The 18,191-nt window shown below is 39.7% G+C and overlaps 1 long non-coding RNA gene across 1 annotated transcript in view; it reads right to left on the reverse strand.

The window, feature by feature from the left end:
- Positions 1-6,527: 6,527 nt before the first annotated feature.
- Positions 6,528-18,191, reverse strand: part of LOC135312307 (uncharacterized) — a 48,080-nt gene continuing 36,416 nt past the window's right edge. The window contains exon 3 of the long non-coding RNA XR_010371877.1: positions 6,528-9,110. This is a non-coding gene — a long non-coding RNA (uncharacterized LOC135312307). The remainder of the gene's footprint in view (positions 9,111-18,191) is intronic.

Below are 18,191 nucleotides of genomic sequence, written 5' to 3' on the forward strand. Positions count from 1 at the left end.
TGAGGCTGGCTTACAGTATGTTTTATTCCCTCCTTTCTCAGTGGTTGTGCAGAGAGAAGAGGGAGCATCTGATTTGGGGGAGGAGGGTTACTGTAGGAATGCTATTCATGAAATACAATTTCATTTCTGGAAGTTCCCATGCATACTAAACAAGTCCTGTCCACAATAAGTGACTATTCTAGCCCCATGGCTCTAAATTCCCTTTGAATGCCATTGAGGGGATATAGCTGTTATTCCTCACCAAAGGAGGCGGATTTCTTTTCAGGAAAATTGAGAGCTGGCTGATGAGCAGCATTTGAAAATATCTTTCCTGAATTGAGAAGGAAATACAAACATATTTGTATTTCATGTGAAGCATAGGTCAAAAGTTGCTTTGTCTAGGAAACTAGAGTAAATATATTGTAGGGCAGAATATTTATTTGAAGACAAGGTGTAAAAATAACTGAGACTTTGTTACAGATGAAGTAGAAAGAAGGAAAGAAAGAGAGAGAGAGAGAAAGCCCTATTCACATTATCAGTGACCTCTATATATACACATATCCATGCACAGCTATTATTCTGAGGAGTAGGTACTGCAGTCTTTGCATAGTCTAGTCAGAAATGTGATATGTGCTGCACTTCTGCGGAAAGAAAAATCATTTATCAGCAAAAAAAAGAGATTTGACTTAACTCACCTAGTGTCAGGAATATATTACATCAGTTCAGCGCTTCTGTCCTAGAGTCACCTGACAGATTCTAGTCAGTTTTTGAATTGTGGAGTCGTGGATGCTCAATGTAACAATGCTGAATGGATTTCAAATGAAAGGGAATTCCCCTGTTGAGGGAACTATTCCAAAAAAAAAGGCAGGATGTTTTGTAAACTCATATTTAGTGCTATTTTTCCTCAGTGCATTTTGTTAAATTGCACTTGATAAGTTGTCTTCCATGTGAAAATACTTGGGAGAGAAAAATGGAACGCCATTGCACACATGTAATGCTTATCCTTTGCCTGCAAAAACACTGTTCATTAAGATGCCACACAAATGTGTGGTTTAAAAAGGTTCTGTCTTGCTAACACCTGATCAGCCACCAGTTGCTTAAAGTTACATGGTATTTTGGAGGAAAGCAATCATTTCTTACAAAACACCTGGTGAGAAAAAGGAAGTGTTGAAGCAGTGATTGAAAACAGAAGGGCAATACTGTGTTCAGGAGATTGATTGAATTTTGTTCTGTCTTCAAAAGCAGATTCTTTAGTAGAAAGAGGGCATCACAGCACTAGTCGTTGCAATTGATACTAACTGATACAAGAATAATACATTTTAACAAAATTGTCCTATGTTCAGATTCTCAAAGGTGTTTAAACATCTAAAGATGCAGGAATTAGGCATTTTTTCTTAGAACTTTCCATAAAATATTAAGCACAAGGAAATTAGAAGAGGAACAAGAAAATGCCTCTGGGTAGCCTGTGTATAAGTAGGGCACATCTGCAGCCCTATAATATCCTTATGATGTAACTCTTTGAGGAATTGCCATTAGCTCTCTGTTGTGCAAAGACGTACCAGGAGTGCTCGGAAGCTCTGCAGAAGTAAAATTCTAATACCGTATTCATTCACAGGAGGAAAAGAGTAAGTGTCATTTCATTATCTTTTTATTTGGCGTTCATTTTCTTTCATCAGTAAAAAAATTCTTCATAATAGTGACTACTAGTTCTTGCTTCTTAATAAAGCATGAAGGATATTTCATTGGATTTTATAATTAAAAGTATCTTCAAACGTATTCAAAAGAGGCCAGTGCTATTTAACCAATTAGATCATAATAACCATCGCAAACTGCAGGGGTGGTTCTCACAGCATCCCTCACTTCTCTGTTGAAATTATGATCAATGTGAGTGCAAGGCTTTGGGAAGAGAGAGGGGAACTTTTTTCCAAAGCCCAAAAGCTTTTAGCTGTCTGTTGTCGCATGAGACCTCAGCAAGGGCACGATTTTTTTGCTTTTTTTTTCACTTTTGAGTGGCCTAACTTTTATGTAGCTCCCATCTGTAAAAATGAAGATGTACAGAAGAACCCCACACAGCCCTAGCCAATGGGTGACTAATAATGCCAGAGCTGCCTCTCACACCAGACGAAGCTTGGCACACAGCGGTGGGTGCTACAGCTGCCGATCCATTGCATTGTCTAATTTACAGCTAGATAGACAGACCCTGCCATTTCAGGTTAATGTCAGGATTTAATACAATGGGAGGTGGGCACAGGCCAAGACAAAGTTTCAACTCCAATGGCTTAGTGGGAGTGCAAATGTGACAGTGACACAGCTGGTGGCTTCTGGTAAAAAGATACAAATTTCCACCAATGAATGGTTTGTATTTGCCTGACCATTAAACCCCATCTGTGATATGTGATACTCGCTGCAGGAAAAGTCAGGGCTCATCTTGTCTCCCCAACACTGGGCACTGGACATCACTGCGAGGCAGAGGGGATGGTGGAGGATGGCCAAGCCCATGCTAGCTGGCTTCCCCAAAGCCTTTCATCAGGTGGCCTCCTGAAATTAAACTGGACATCTGGCAAGCTTGAAACTCAGCCCAGTCTAAACTTCAAGCATAATCCCTACATAGCTGTGAAGAGGTGGAAGAAAGTATTTTTCATTTCTTTGGCTCTCAAGATTTTAAAAGCAAGGGCTTAAAATAAATGCTGGAAGAAGTGTACAGGAAAGGTTGAGTATCAAGAGCTACAGTCTGTTCACACTGCCGCCAGCTACTGTGTTCATACCATGTTCTTACAAACACATCTCAGGGGACTCACTCCCAAAGCTCTAAACCTCCTCTGAAGTAATTCCCAAGCATCCAGTTCAGCTGGGAAATCTATGACTTTATGCACAGGAAAAGCAAAGTGTTTGATAATAATACTAGCTTATAAGCTTCTAAAGCCCCAGCTGATGCAACTAAGAAGATATGCAGAGAAGATGTTACAGTACAGTGGTGTAGGCATTTCCGATAACTTCTGAGGGTTCATGCTGTTCATACAAGTCAGTTATCAAATTCCTGTTGAAAAATGGACTTCGCTGGAAGGTAACTAATTCTAGTAGGCGTTGCATTGCCTCTGATGGAAATAAATTAAAGCAATGTGTCACCGACAGTGTTTTCCTTCATTTATTGCTGATTTTTCTCCTGTTTGCAAGAGCAGACCAGAGCAGTTCTTAATTCTTTCAAGTACTGTCAGAAATGGCATAAACTACAACAATTTGGAAAGGAAACAAGGCTTGTATATGATTCTAGTCTTATCTATAAAAGACTCCAGTCTCTTATATAAAGCAAATTACTTTATATATATATATATGTATCAGTTGAAGATGTTAAATGTACATGTACAGATTTTTCATGTTTTTCATGTAAGAAATTTACAAAATTTCTTAGATTTCAGATTCATTCACTTAAGTTTATAAAAACATATTAGAACTTCGCAGGTGTAAGGACCTGTAGCTCCAACGTGTTGCCTTTTTTTAATGAAGTCCCAGAGGGATTTTTCACAAGGGGGAAAAAGTTTGCAGCCGTAATCAAGCTTTCAAAATCCAATGTCCTATACCAGCACTGTTTACAAGATAAACCTGAATTTGCATCTCTGTAAAAGGACAGATTTGAGGAGCCTCATGGAACTCATAAGGGAAAAAGAAAAAGAGTAGGGGTAAACACAAAAAGAGGACCATGTAAAAAAAAAAACCAATATAATAAACACAAAGCAAAGAATCATCTCACTGCAATTTTTCCAGAGCTGTCTTAAGCTCCTGCCCACAGAGTTTTTTCTTTTGTCACCTTTAGTTGTGTCTTAAGCACTCAGTCCGTACTGAATTCCCTTATCTCCTCTGTCCCTGTTGCCAGGTGAGCTGTAGGTCAGCACTGATACTAGGAACAAATTAAAGCAACAGCTTATACAAAGGCTGCATTTAATGCATGGCACTGAACAGAATACCAAATATTTATGAATGTATCTACTCTAATATAAACCCTTGAGTGAGGAGTATATTAAGAAAATTATCAGTTATAAATAGAACGCACTTTCAGGACACCCACCTTATAAAGTACAGTGTTCACAACTCTGTGTATCTTCTAATTTACACTCACTACCACAGCCAGCCTGTAGGGATAATAAGATAAGGCTACATTTGTTTCTGACACTTTACTTCTGCCAGTACTCTGCAAGCAAATAACAGACCACCAAAGTAGCTCATTTTTCATGTATAGGATGGCAGGGGGCTCAGACCATCTTTGTTTTCATGTGAAGCTTTGAAATGAATCCTGCTTGTTAACTCCTGTTCTTGTCAACTCTTGTTGACATAGAAGAATTTATTGCTGAGGGGCCAGGTGTGATGGCAAACACCTGGAAACATGGTACTCATAATTAAAAGCTAAGAAAATGCAGCTCATTGTAAGGCCTATCATCAGAGGAAATAACTTTTGTTAGGCAAATTGATGCAAGGTTATTTGTGCTGGTCAGTCTGGTGTTCCTATTTCCTTAGGCCATAGTGAAGCAAAGATGTTATTTTAAAATTGGAAGTGTTGGATAAGTTGTGATGCAATGCTGCCTTCAATAGAAAAAAGTCTTAGTCTGTGATGGGTATGGTTATTTGAACTAATGAAAATTTAAATATTTCTGAATTTGTGCATATCTTGATTGTTATATATCAATGGCTTTTAGTTGCTCAGCCTAGAGGAATATTTAGACGATTTTCACAAGGGTATGAAAAACACTGAGAGATTGTTATACTTATTAAGTGGAACTCTGATGATGTTAAATTGGCTGTGAACTTCATGACCATAAAATCAGAAAAAAAAAAAAAAAAAGACAAACCCAACAACCCAACCCTACCACCACTAGATGGCATTGAGTCAGCACCCAAACTTAGAAACAGCCTTCAGCTTTACCAGAATCAAACCTCATTTCGGTGACAGCTTTAATATCAAGAGCACTCTCAACCATTGTTCTTCATTTTCCTGTAAGTGTACACAAACTATATCTTCTTTTTATCTATATCATAGTGTATCATTGCTATGCATGATCAGACAGTGTAATTGCTGAGGTGGATACATTTTTAAAGGTGGATATCAGAGAATTTTTTCATTCTGATGCTCTTCAATCACTGCTACCTCCTTGCAGAGTCTTGAGAACCTCTGAGATTATCAGGATCTGTACCAAAATCCAGCACAGCATGCAGTAAACTTTGTCAGCAACTGCAGGAGGTTGAATGTATGTTGTTTTGGCATCAATAATTCTGAAGGCTGCTGCTCTCGCTGTCTTAGTGAACCTCAGATTTTCACAACCTGCAGCTGCCTCAGTCACCATTGAATTACTTTTCATGGGCTGGAGAAGGCTCCTCTCTCTCTCTAGACAAGGAGCCAGAACTGGGGATTTAATCCCAGCCTTTTCTGCCTTTCCGACTGACATGCTGGGAGCATGTATCAGCTCCTACTGCTCCCTCTTCGATGAGGTCTGACATAAAGCAAGGAATTATTTCTGTTCTTGCTCATTCTATGTCTGCTGTTTAAGGAGTGAAACCACAATGCTTGCTGCCTGCGCCATTCCTGGCTTCATTTTGATCCTTTGCCAACCAAACACACCTTGGTGGAGGGTAATGGAAGAAAGAATGGTGACCTTTTTCTTCCGTGGGTAGCAGTTATCCTGGGAGAACGCCCTTGTGAAGACAGAACTTCCTACAAGGATCTGGTGTCTATGTGACTGACAAGACAAAACATTCCCCACATCCTCTGAATTTCAAGTCCCTGCTGTGCCCTGCACAACCACCTTGAGGTTTTGTTCCTCTGCTCAGGACTGAGGCAGCAAGGACCAGGCAGGCAATGTATGAGTGGTGCTCATGTTCAGGATGCTATTAGGACCTTCACTGCTGAAGGCATGAGCATGCCAAGTATGCACACACATATGAACATGCCACAACTTAATCTACCACCCGTGGTTACTGTGACTGCCCTCTGAAGCCTCTATGCCTTCTTTTGTCCTTTCCTGTGTGCTGGGATGTGCTGCATCAACAGCCCTGGGGACACCAGACATGGCTAGGTCTGAATGGTTGGCCAGGGAAAATGTTGCTGATGAGTAGTAACAGCGCAGGAGAAAGAAGGGCAGCCGTGGGCAGGACAGAGGAATTTGCTTGTATTCTGCTCCACTTGGAGCTGGCAGGGGAGGGGGAGGTTGTGGGGAAAGGAAATGCGATAAAGTCTGTGTCAGATGCTGCAGCCTGGGGGAATGAGATCGGATGAGGGCTTGGAGGCAGAGACTGTAGGTACCTCCTGCTAAGAAAATATTCTCTTCCTCCTCCCACCATGAGTTCAAGAGCTTCTGGCCTGTTCCTTTACCCCCAAACCCTCCTTTTCAGCTATTAGAAGAAATGATTCATCTGTTCTGTGACCAAGCTCTTCCCAAACACCTTCTTCTGAAGTCACTCTTAAGTTTGCCTAATATTATAAAATCAAAGTGATTTAGATGAGGCAGACTCACTTTTAGTCATGACTTGGTCGTGAAGAATGCTAAGTCCCACTGGCATTTAACAAGACTAAGGACTGAGTCCACAAAAGAACAAACATGACTAGTCATCGCCTCCAAATCCATACTCCATAAACCACTGCTAGAGTTCCCCATGCTCCTAAACTGCCATCCATATCCTTCCCTGCACACTTTCCAGATTATTTCTTGGCAAGCCTAGAGCATCCTAAATCTTTGGTAATGCTGAGGGGCTAGGTAGCTATCTCATATTTTGACTACATTAGATTTCAAAAAAAGACCTGGAAGGCCCAAACTGGTTTGTATTTCTCAGACCACACTTACTGGATTTGGTTCTAAAGAAAGCTCGGGGTGTAGGAGGCTGAAGGCAAAGCAGATAAACACCTGTATCCTGTGAACTGTAAGGAAGTCAGAGTGCCTTCCTGTTATAGGAAAGTTTCAGTTTCAGATCACTTTTCTTTTTGCAAGGACTTCATTCATCCCTCATCTCCCTGCTGAAAGCCCCAAGGTACCATCGCACCATCAGATTTCTTTTGTGGCTTGCACCTTTATTGCTTGAATCAGGTTTGAAAATGGACATAGGCTTTGCAGAGCTTGGCAGTGCGCTGCTCAAAGGTCTTTACAAAACTAGAACCTAAAAATAATATAGTTCCAGTAGTTTCATGGGATTGTTTCCAAGGAATTTTGATCCCGTCTTCCAAAATGGCTAGGGTGACTTTTAGTGTTTTATTCTCTCAGAAGACTGTTCATAGTATGTTGCCACAGAAGTATCCACCTAGTTTGTACTACAAAGATAAACTAATCTCAGCTTATAAATTTTGCCAATAATGAAAGCTAAATTCACTACAGATTACAAGCACATGGGATGAGTGGATAGATTGGATGGATATAACACTGAGGCCGGATGACTCCAGGTGCCAAAACTTGCCAAAGTGTGCAAATGAGGTGGGAGAGACATGGAAGGAAGAGCAGTCAGATTTTGTGAGGTCTCAGCGTGACTCCTTATAGCTCCACAGTGAAGCCTGTCAGTAATCAGCAAGTGTTACATGACATATGCAGTTATTTCTGGATTTCCAGATGTGTGTTGTTTGCAGGATCATGTGTGAAGCTTGATCCCTGCCTGATGCAAGAGACATGGAATATGTGGTAAAAAACCCACTGCTCTAAATGCTCTGTTCTTTAAGTACAAGAGTGTTAAAACCTGTGTGAAAAAAAAAAAATGAGATGCAATTTTCATAGTTTGCCTACTAGCAATGAATCACAACTGTTCAGAAAGTTATTTTATTTACTGTGAATTAGAGAGAGATGATTGAGGATTTTTTTTTTTAAACTCATACTTGCTGTGAACTGCAATGCTCCCTGGACACTGGTTTGAGAACACATTATGGGCCTACTTTTAAGTCAGTGCTTGGTTTCTCCCTTAATCACAATTGACTTGATGCTGCTGGGTGAATCCATATACGCATAATATAATCTCTCTAGTTGACAGGACTTCCATAATCCAGTTTGTTTCCAACCAGAGATATTATCTCAACTACATGCCTTTCAGAAGGCATTTAGCAATATTTCAGACAAGTCATTCCTCTGGTGTCCTGCAGCCTTTATTGCTTAATCTATTTACAAAAAAAAAAGGTTATTCAGATCAGCAGATATTTTAAGTACCTTCTCCAAGTGCTTTCAGCCTTTTATCAGGGGAGTTTGTTGAGTCATGTATTCACACCACAAATGGCTTATCCCTGCTGTAGTTATTTCCAATCATTATGAGTGCATTTTTTTAGGTTCTGTATTGTAATTAATCCCTGTCACAAATTTATACACCCTGCCGTTGAAGTTTCCTTTCATAAGAACAGCCACTTCAAAGGCTAGTCCTTGAACTCATCCTCAAAACACTTTCCACGCTGTTGGCTATTTTGTATGGAAACCGGGTGAACTGCAGGAGGTACGCACCATTGCTACAAGAGGAACCAGGGCTCCATGTGAATTTATGAGGCTGATTCATAAGTCTCTGGCATAATACTTGTGAAACCTGAAGAATAGACACTGTAAATTATAGGACGGGTTAGTGCGTGAAGAAGTCCAGTTGTCCAGCTGAGAGGTCTCTGTCAGGTAGTTGGGGTGGAGTACAAACTAATATGAAATGAAGGTTGAGGAGACTATTCTCTTCTTGTGATGTTTCTCTGAAAAAAAAATATTACTGCTGTACACTGCTGAAACTCAGACATACTCGTGTGAAACTTGCTTCAGTATCTAGCAGCCTGGACCCACAAATCCCCGCAAAGGTCTGTGGTTAATTTTTTAGCCAAAGGGGAAAAAGTGAAAGGAAGAGATGTCAAGGGTAAGGCCCAGAATGGTGTCTGGATCAGCTCCAGACGTCTGTGTTGCTGGGACACGTGAAGTGTAGCTCAGTTGCCTCTGTCCCCTCTGTGGCAATAATAATCACATCCAGGATGTCTTCATACCCTATCTTCCATCACAGCCCACGGCACCAAGGCCATTCCTGGCAGGCTGACATCCCCACCTCAGCCTTGGCAGGGGATGGTGCTGTAAAGGTCGATAACACACTGCAGCAGCTGGTCCAGGCACAGGTGGTAGTGGCATGCCCCCATCTCAGAAATCCCTTGGTTTCACCTGTAAGCAACATAGCGTATGGTAAATCAGAGCATGCAGGGAGCAAACCGAAAAGCACGTTTATCCTGGTAAATTTAAGATACACGGTATGCTCCCTGGCACAGAGCAACCAGCACAGAGCAGCCCACCTACATTTTAAACTCTTTTACACTTCAGAAGTGGCTGGCAGCATCCAAACTGTGTGTTGGGGATGGTGCCTGGCCCACACTAACCCCCTAGCTGTGCTGTGTATTTTTGGTGCTGGTCCCCATGCCAGAGACCACTCTAAGTGTTTACCAGCTCAGATTACCTATGACACCTTGACACCATTCAGCCACAGGTATGGAGAATTTACACTCAATTTGTCTTATATTTGTCCAGACTTGGGTATTCTCCAGCTAAACATACAGAGCATTAGAATTAAGGTTTGGGTAAATTCCTCCCATAAATTAAAAACCTTTTATCTTACTAGCACCAAACAGAACTGTAAATATTTCACCTTTTGTAGTATGTAGTGATGAAACATTAATTTCACAGGAATAAAAAAAGCAGCAGCCACTCTTCTGCGTCTTGTGCCTAAATGCTTGTTAATAGCCTTTAGAGCACCAGGAACCAGCCTTATTGTGTAAAGTCTCCATCTCAGTATGAAAACGAAGTTCCCTTCCAGACTGGTGTATGAAGCACCCATAAACTTGTGGACATTACATCATTACACAGATGTGACTCCAGCTTCTACCTCAAGATAATTGAGATTTAATGCACAAACATGGGAAGCAATATTACATGGAGACTCTTACAGTGGGTGTTTTCATAATTCAACAGAAGTAAAGCAATTAAGTCTGTCTGATGAATATGTACTAAGAGCTCCAAAAAGAAATCAGAAAGATGCATAAATAAGATTCTTCCACTTCCCATTATGCAATCCATACATGAGACCTTGTATTCAAATGATCTTGCTTTCATTTCAGAAAATCAACATGTCCTAAGAAGTGCAAAAAGGAGTGAAGAAATATTGTGCCATCCATCACAGAAGACATTTTGAAGATAAGCGCCAATTTGGTCATACTTACTGTATTTGTTTGAAGATGAGCTATCCTGGGGCAACGTAAGCATCTTGTTTTTCTAAATGCCGTTCACTTTTGTTGCATTCTGGTGAATGTCTGACATCTGCCCCTTTCTTCCTGAGATTAATCACTGCCCTCTATGTTCTGCCAACAACAATCTTTTTTTTTTTTCCCACATATTTTAGCATGTATAGTATCTGCAGTTTTGGAAAACCGCTACCTCGGGCTGTTTTTTCTTCTTTGTACTTTGGCACTGAAATTATTATTGTTTTTATGAACTATCAAGTGCATAGCTACAAAATCAACAGAAATATTTTGAGAAGAAGAGGCACTATTAATTTTAAATTCCCACGATCCTTGCTAACATTTAGGTTTTCACTTCCAGAAGAACAAAGCAAAAACATTATAAAACATACAAGAAACCCTCAGCTTTTAACATAAGGGAAATTACACACCTTTATTCTCAACATCAATCTTACAATCAAAAAGTGATTATCAGTTTTAACCTTCAAAAAAACATCTGTGACTTGGAGTAAACTATGCTTGGCTAATGAGGTTATCTAATGTAGCCCAGTGTACTTGTCAAGGCTAATGACAATCAGTACATAGGCTTAAGGGGTTTTTATATCGAACTACAAATCCCTCTTACAATTTTTTATTAAATCACTACTCTCTTGATTATTTTCTACAGAAATTTACTTTATAATGGTCTTCTTTTGTGTTGCTGTACAGAAACAGTGTACTCAAGGTCACAGGTCTGTCTGCAGCTGAAATCTGGTTCATTTACAGTTCTGAGGACGGCACAATAAAGTCAATTGACTGATGTCACTGCAGCATTTAATGTACTGTGAACTAAAAACACAGATAATGTTTTTAAGTGTAGTGGTTGAATAATTCATTATTTAGGGGACACACAGGGCAAGGGAACTTTTTTTTTTCCACAAAAACTATGATGCAAGATGTAACCAATGAGAAAGCAGACTGGAGGTTTTTCAAATGTCAATATATAAAAAAAGCAAGCAAGTCAAGACATCTTTCAAGTAGGACTATATAATGAGTATCTATACTTGGCCATGTAGGACACAAATATCAGAAACTATAGGCAAAGATAATTTGTTGAAAGTTACCATTTTATGTTGTCATGACCATAAGATATGAGGGTGCAGAAATGAGAAAGCAAATGTTTTAATCAGAGATGCTGATTACAACATGGAGATAGAAAATCTGTATACATTTGTCCTAAAATACACTGTGTTAAATGACCTTGTATAAAGCTGTCTTAAACATTCTTTCTGCAAAAAGGCAAATTCCTGGTCTATGGAGTCCTTGCCTTAGACTCTGTGATGCTTTCTTACCCACTCCCATTAGTACAAGGGCTGCCCCTCAAAAATACCATGTAGTTACTGAGAATGTCTGAGTCAACCTAAAAACACATTATGTAAGGTACAAACTTGTTCCTGATACAGCTATTTTCTACCACAAGCCATTGCTTTCTGTCCTCCAGATAAAGCACCGTTGTAAGCCAGCTAACAAACCACCATCATACACAGCAATTCAAGAAACTTCCTTTCACAGAGAGATGATGGCTAGTAATAATAACAAGCCTAGTTAATTGTTGCAACATCTCTGCTTACTTGGATTTTGTAGCAGATCACCTTTCTGGTGTGGTAACAAGTTGCTTGCTTTTTTTTTTTATCTTTCAGATCTACAGCATGTACCAGTATTGCTATAAAACATTACACAGATATGTTCTGAAAGAGCAGGACAGAGATTCTATATATTAACATGTATTCATGTCATGGGATTCTGTTCCACCATTGTGTTTTCCATGACAGGTGGCATAGCTACATCCTGAATTATTGTAGTAATAAGAAACTTTCAGTGGCATTTGTAAATTCTTAGACAGGCATTTATGTAAAAGTCTAGTGCATATTACTGGAGCATATGATATTTTTCAGTAAGCTAATAGCTGGAAGACATGCCCTGAAATATAATTTATTCTTCAATGAATGAGTGAATTTGGCATTTTTCTGACTATTGGATTTCTTTACTTATTGATTTTGATTGAAAGGATAATTTTCCCAAATTATGCTCTGTGCATTCAGGATTTTCACTTCCAGTACATATTGAAATTCATTTTTTATAAGGAATCCAATTGTACTCAACTGAAAAGTCATAAAATCCACCCAAAAATGCAGCCACACACCCCCTAAATGTGCATTCCTAAATTTATTACACTTCATGATTCAGTTGTTTTAGGCTCCTCAAGGACTCAAAGCATTTGCTGGCACTTTGATAAAGCTGTGAATCTTTTTTGTTGTTGTTGTTTCCATAGGATAAAATGCACTGGTAAAACCATGAAACGAGGGCTTGTGAATGTGTGTAACACACAGGTCATTAGTGTGAAAAGCACGTGCCACTGATGAAGTGTCATATCTTTGCTACCTAATAATGTGTGGTATCTTTGCTGTCTAATAATTTCCACAACTGTTCTGACAGACTTAATCTTCTTATATCTGATAGAGGAGCAATATCAGAAAAGATAAGTATCAAGAAATATAACCAATTAAAGAAAACTATATGAAAATGTTCAATTTAGCTGTCTGTCGTCTGGCTGATAGCAGTTAATTTACTATCTATGTGTTACAGAGCAGATAACAACACATCCTGTGCAGTCTGATGCACTTTTGGGGTGGAATCCAAGGTGTGTCATCACTAAAGAATGTACCCCTTTCAGAACTGCCAACAAGACATGCACCAAAACCGCCTGAACATGTAAACAAATATGACAGTGTTTTTGCAGAGAATTGAGGGAGTATTCTGGATGATTATGCATTGTGTATTGGTAGTGCTGTGTTGAAGTCATGGGTGGAAGTAGAGACCCCAACTTCTGAGAAGTATCTTATTTTTCTTCTTAGGCAAAATTCCCTTGGATCTGTAGAAGTTTGGGGGGGGAAAAAGTACATAAAGGTAGTTAAAATTATTTCATATGTCATTGCCAACTATAAACAAAGGCTCTTTTCTCTGGCTGCTTACCTGAGATGAGAAAAGTGAATGTATGTGAATCTCCAAGAGTATTGTTAACTTGAGCATTTTTACTTGGAAGATTTTACAGATGCCATTTACAGAAGTAACTTTTTAAAAAAGAGATTGGAGTTAAATGCAAAACTTCAAAAGTTTTTCAAGGTAAAAATTGAGAATGTCTATAAAATGATCTACTATTGATAACTGCATTTATGGCCATCTTTCCAAATCTCTATGCACAATACTGCCTCCTACTTTAGCTTCACTGATGCAGTTATTAGCATCTTTTTTGTTGACTAGGAACTGTGTTCATTACGAACATGTAAAATACTGAAGTATATCAACCATCATATCAATTTGTCTTACCTCTGTAAAGAATATACTTATGTACCCACTTAGATATTGGAATTAATGTTGTGAATTTACTCCTTTTGCAAGAGTCTAAACATAAGCATTACACAGTTTAGAGGTTTCTGTTTAGGGAAGTAGTTGTTTGCAGCTCTACTCTAAGACAAAATTTCATTTCCAAGAGTAAATGAATCATATTTGTTTAAACAGATTCAGGAGGAGAGGAGTGTTTTCACTCTCTCTGTGCACTCTCCCACAGCTGGAGTCGTGAAGGCAGCCCGCAGCCCTCAGCCCTAAAGGGTCATGGAAAACAACAGCAAACCAGCACCCTCTACACAGATGCCACGGCTTCATCCAGACTGCCTGTTCAGAGAAGTCCCTGGTCCAGGCTACCCCTAAACTAGGTCCAGGCTATATTTGGGAGAGGGCAACTTGACCCTGGCAGTCTATACGTGCAGATGACTGAGGGACAACTTTTGCACACATACTTTGCTTCTGCTTACCTTATCAGAACACATGAGGCCAACTTTACTGGATATTACAGGGTACAGTGATAACATCATCTCTTAATGCTTTGTTATCATTTGCTATCTTGCACAGCCAGAATTTCAGAACATGTGGTTTTTGTACATCACCTCTCTGCCATGAAAAACAGCTTCTAGATCTCAGTTTGAGCCTGCAGACAGCATGCAAGCAAGATTTAGGTAAAACAGCATTGCTCAATGGGGAAGCCTTCTGGAACACAAATCTCCTGGCAGCATTCTTTTAATCTTTCAACTGGTTTCTTTCAGCCCTTTATTATGCTGTCTTCTTTTCATGTTAACAAGAACATCCTTGCCAAAAATTGTTGCTTCCCAAAAATTATAAATAATGAAAGTCACTAAAAGAGCTGCCCCAGATGTCTGCTGGTGCTATATCAATTTGCATGTACAGAAGGCAAGCATGCTCAAATCCCAACTTCCTATCAGCATTTACTCAATAAGTCACTAGCACATCTGATATCTTGTCTCCTCCTCCTCATTTTTGCATGCAACATTTTGCAACCACATACACAGTGAGCTACAAAAAGGTATCTTCTGTAAGATCCCCTCCTCTGTGCACTGGAGTATGAATTTCCTAATGCTCATCCACATCTCTGCTTCATGGTTCAGAAGACAGACGGCTTTTGTGTTGCTTTTTGCCTGGCTACTCAGTTCCAAAATTGCCTAACTATCTTCCCTCTGTGCAATGTTACTTATTTGATAAGTGTGAAGGGAATACCTTACTTCCAGACTCCCAGATTTTAACCAATATTGTATTTTGCAATGGTTTTGGTACATTTTATCATCATGGCCTGCTTAAAATGGAAAGAAGGTTTAAATAATTATCTCTTTTCCCTTCTTTTATTTAACCCCTTACACCATTATTGTTTCTTTGTTACTAGATTGCCTGATTTTGTGGATTTTTTCCAACTCTTCTCTCTTCACCCCCTCTAAAATGCCCTTTTCAATAAATCTTATCAGCCTCTTTTTTTGTTGTCACCACTTTCTCCTACATCTGCTGTAACCTGTTCTTTCAGGCCCTTACTCCTCAGTCTTCAGATCAATCAAAGCATCATAGCCAAAAATCTTTGCTTCCTACTAGTCTGCAATGGCTGTTATGGCTTGTTCTTCAAATCCCCATACTAGTTTCAGTCTTTTTTTAGCTCACCTTCACTCTGACTTGTGATTCAGTTTTCTCTTCTTCTCCTCTTCCTAGAGATTTCAGCTGTTAAGCTGGGAAAAGCAGCTCTGGATAATATTGTAGTGCTTAGGAGTAATAATGAAGGAGGGTTACACCCTTTTATAGGTACTGACAGAGATATTTCAAGGTCAAACATAATGAAAAAGGATGACATTTGCTACTCAAAAAAACATGCAGTGAAGGCAGAGAGAGGAAGATTCATTAATGAGGTGGAATTTTTCCAAGGTTTGCATGTGCAGACATCAGCATTTCTGCATTTTTGCATATAGCTGTATTTGTGCATATCGGTAGCTCTTCCCCTACTGATCTACTAGGTGTCCTTTTTTTTTTTTTCTGCATGTCTCAGTTTACAGGGTAACTTGAATTTTTGGTTCCACAAACCATGAAACTTTTCAGGAGTTGAAGGAAGCAGTGGTTTGCAAAGCAGTCCCAAAGCCTCTGACCATCACGGTAGTTAAAACAAAGCCCTAAGGCACACAGAAGTTATGGATAAGTTATAGTTTTGGTATAGCAACATTTGAAATAAAATACAGAAATAAGGTTTTGAGGAAAAGGAAATATTTCTAAGGTTTCTTAGAGTTTTTAACAGAAGGTGAACTTGGGGCAAAAAGTGGCTGTCAGAAAGAGATCTTAATTTAAGGTACAGAGCTGTTCAATTTTAAACCTACAATTAAAAAAATCACTGTGAGAAGGTACGAGGTCTTAAGAAATTACGGCTCTGAGTATTAATAATACTGACAACTAATGTGTGCATGTCCATCCATATATACATACATGTGCATATGTATAGATTAATGCTATCCAGACTTGGCCTTGGTTGGTTGATGCCTTATAGAAATGAATTCTGCATTTTTTATACCCAAAATTTCAAATATGGGACCCAAAGGAGACACTGAATCACAGTATGTAAGAAAAATTAGTTTTATTATTGTGCAGATTTTACTTCAGTTATGTTAAGCCCAGCTTAGTTCATATTGCTCTTATGAGGAAATTATTGTTTATATCTCTCATTTTGTTGTATTGGAAAATTGGCAGCACTATCTTGTAATTCATCACTTGTGAGTCAGGGGACAATGGATCTTGAACTAAGGGCAAAGGATTATACAGAGTCATAAAAGCCAAATACTGCATCCTTCTGAGCTGAATCAACCTAATAACAGAGGCCTTACACAAACTTTGCAGAAATATACAGAAGAATTAGTGGGTTCTCACAGACATTAAATTGTATAATTTTTTTTTAATCTGTTTAGATTTTATTCAGCCAAATGATGAGTCATGATCAGAAATATCCACCGTGAATAGGAGGCTTTCTGAAAGGCAGTACTTAGAGATGGGAAATATAAATAACAGCTATTTTTGACATAAAGTTGCAGTGTGATTACACTCAGCTCCACACAATGACAACACCAAGATTCAGTATGCAGCAATTACACTCTTAAAATTAACAAAGCAATTAAATAGATCTGTATTATCTACAAACTGTACATCTGTAATGTGGTCAAGGTTTCACCACTGTCTACGTATTTACCCTACTTAAGAGCAAGGGTTTGGTCATCTGCAAAAAAACAGTAACACTTGCCAGTTTGTCAATCCATTGCCCATCACATATTTTCAAAACCTTGAAAATACTGCAAGTCCCCAAGGGAGGTGAATCATGGAATCACAGAATGTCCTGAGTTGGAAGGGACCCACAAGGATCATCGAGTCCAACTCCCATCCCTGCACAGGACAGCCCCAAATTCACACCATATCTCTGAGGGTGTTGTCCAAGTGCTTTCTGAATATTGTTAGGTTTGGAGCTGTGACTGCCTCCCTGGGGAGCCTGTTCCAGTGCTCCACCACCCTCTGCGTGAAGAACCTTTTCCAAATGTTCAACCCAAACCTCCCCTGGCCCATCTTCCTGCCATTCCCTCAGGTCCTGACACTGGTCACCAGAGAGGAGAGATCAGCGCCTGCCCCTCCTCCTCCCCTTGTGCCCTCAGTCTCCTCTTCTCCAGGCTGAACAAACCAAGTGACTTTAGCTGCTCCTTGTACGGTTTCTCCTCTAAACCCTTCACCAACTTCGTGGCCCTTCTCTGGACACTCTCTAGTAGCTTTATATCCTTCATGTCCTGTGGCACCCAACACTGCACACAGCACTCGAGGTGAGGCCGCACCAGCACAGAGCAGGGCTGGACAATCCCCTCCCTCGACCGGCTGCAATGCAGGGCTTGATGCACCCCAGGACTCATTTGGCCCTCTTGGCTGCCAGGGCACACTGTTGGCTCATGTTCAACTTGCCATCGACCAGAACCCCCAGGTCCCTCTCTGCAGAGCTGCTCTCCAGCCTCTCATTCCCCAGCCTGTATGTACATCCAGGGTTGCCGTGCCCCAGGTGTAAAATCCGGCACTTGCCCTTGTTAAGCTTCATACAGTTGGTAATTGGTGAATGTTCAGATGTACCAACCAGTCCATCTTGAACCTTCTATTTTGTATCTTGGCATGCATGACCAGCTGTTTTGGGGAGTACAGAACTTACTACAGCCTCATATAGGTGGTATACTAGTACCGTAAACTACTTGACTATGTGTCATAAACTACTTAGTGTCTGCTGAAAGGGATGCCGGTTTCTCAGTGAATGTGAATTCTAGCCTTATGTATGTTCCCATGTTCGATTTTGGTTGTCAATTGTTTAGAGGAAAGAACATCTTTCTAAAATATTTTTGTTGCAAATCATTAGTAGGTGCTAGAAAATATTAACAGTTATAATGAATGAAGGCTCTGAGTTATGAATACTTATAATTCAAGTTAATGGTGGTTATGACTCAGGAAATGTGTATTTCAGGCAAATTATAGGTTCTCTGTTTAATGATGCCTATGACAATAGAAACAATAATATTACTTAGATAGCTCTGGCAAATGTAATAAGAATCTCATGTCTGGCAAAGAAATTACACGTCTCCTG

Source organism: Phalacrocorax carbo, chromosome 2, assembly GCF_963921805.1.
Source record: "Phalacrocorax carbo chromosome 2, bPhaCar2.1, whole genome shotgun sequence".
NCBI lineage: Eukaryota > Metazoa > Chordata > Aves > Suliformes > Phalacrocoracidae > Phalacrocorax > Phalacrocorax carbo.